The sequence below is a fragment of the Schistocerca nitens genome, chromosome 7 (genome assembly GCF_023898315.1).
Source record: "Schistocerca nitens isolate TAMUIC-IGC-003100 chromosome 7, iqSchNite1.1, whole genome shotgun sequence".
Taxonomy (NCBI): Eukaryota; Metazoa; Arthropoda; class Insecta; order Orthoptera; family Acrididae; genus Schistocerca; species Schistocerca nitens.
The window spans coordinates 344,033,196-344,035,124 of record NC_064620.1 but is presented as its reverse complement, the minus strand read 5'-3'; the positions used below and the strand labels follow the sequence as shown (position 1 = coordinate 344,035,124).

The window sequence follows — 1,929 nt, the reverse complement described above, 5'->3', positions numbered from 1 at the left end:
AGGCAAATTGTGCGCATGGCAGTGACGGATCGCTCAGTGACATCCCGAACCATAGCACAGCACATTGCGTCTGTAATGCATCATCCAGTGTCTGCGCGTACCATTTGACGCCGTTTACAGCAGAGTGGTCTGTCCGCAAGACGTCCATTGCTTCGTCTACCATTGACGCAGAACCACAGACGTCTCCGTCGCCAATGGTGTGATGACAGACGGATGTGGACGGCAGAATGGAATGACATTGTCTTTACTGACAAGGCACGCTTCTGTCTGCAGCACCACGATGGTCGGATTCGAGTGTGGAGACACCGTGGAGAGAGGATGCTGGACAGCTGCATTATGCACCGCCACACTGGTCTTGCACCGGGTATTATGGTATGGGGCGGTATTGGATATTACTCTCGCACGCCTCTAGTACGCATTGCCGGTACTTTAAAAAGCCGGCGCTACATATCCGACATGCTGGAGCCAGTTGTCCTTCCTTACCTTTAGGGCTCGTCCACAGCCATATTTCAACAGGATAATGCGCGACCACACGTGGCACGCATTGTCCAAAGGTTCTTCGTCAATAACCAGATTGAATTGCTTCCCTGGCCGGCTCGCTCTCCGGATCTTTCGCCGATAGAAAACATGTGGTCCATGGTTGCTCAACGAGTGACCCAGATTACATCCCCAGCTGCCACACCAGATGATCTTTGGCAACGTGTGGAAGCTGCTTGGGCTGCTGTACCCCAGGAACACATCCAACGTCTCTTTGACTCAATGCCGAGACGTGTGGCAGCGGTGATCTCCAACAATGGCGGCTACTCTGGCTACTGATTCTGGCGGGAACCACATGTCACAGACGTCTGTAAACGTAATCATTTGATACTTGGTCAACATGTTATCTACAAAATAAATTTTGTTGTGCTACCTCTTGCCTTTCTTGGTGTTGCATTTACGGTGGCCAGCAGTGTAGTTCTGGCAATACCAGCCATGACCTCCTTCTTCTGTGCAGATGCGCACATGTTCCCCGAACTCTTGCGGGGCTTGGTAAGGTTGTCTTCCACGAGTAATGAGTGTGTTGGGTAGGGCACCACGAATATAGTGTGTGGACATACAAGGTGAGAATGTGGGTCTCGCGGGAGGGGTGTGCGAGATAGTCCCTGCAGTCGCACTATCCTCTGTGCCCTCGATGGCTCAGATGGATAGAGCGTCTGCCATCTAAGCAGGAGATTCCTGGTTCGAGTCCAGGTCAGGGCACACATTTACACCTGTCCCCGTTATATATCAACGCCCGTCAGCAGCTGACGGTATTAATAGTACATAATTCTAATTTAATCTGTCTCTAGCTGATCATACTTGTGACATCGTTGGAAGACAACTCATGCGCCATCCACAAACAGCGTTAGCCGTCCCTGTGCTGACCGACTAAGTGGAACAGGCATAGAACTCTGTCCCACAAACTGACATACAGCAGCTGTAAAACACAATGCATGCACATTTGCAGGTTTGCATTCAACATTCTGGCAGCTACACCTGTTATTAATGTACCAGCATTTCACAGTTTCAATGGCTTACCTCGTGCTTTCACTGACTTGTGATCTTGCAAAGTTAATCGCATAAATATGTTATCTAGACAAATATAATCCTGTAATTTTATTACCCTACATTAATTATTTTTTGGTGTTGCGATTTTTTTTTGTCGGTGAATGAGGCACAATAACATCCAAGTTATAAATCTTACGCGTTTTATGTGAAATCTATACCAATCATAGATTCAGCTAAATGAAGTACAATTCTTGTGAGATAATATATATTAGCAACTACAAAGCATTTCTTCAATACTGTGATTATATGTTTTGTGGTTTTACGAGCTCGCCACAGTGAAAAGTAATCGTGTTACGTGTAATTTTACCGACTTGAACCTAAAACGTACTAATGAGATGAAAG

General features: G+C 46.9%; 1 non-coding gene across 1 annotated transcript; it reads left to right on the top strand.

Moving 5' to 3' along the window:
- The first annotated feature begins 1,164 nt into the window (after positions 1-1,164).
- Positions 1,165-1,239, top strand: Trnar-ucu (transfer RNA arginine (anticodon UCU)). The gene has a single exon. It is a non-coding gene; the product is annotated as a tRNA-Arg (tRNA).
- The last annotated feature ends 690 nt before the right edge of the window (positions 1,240-1,929 follow it).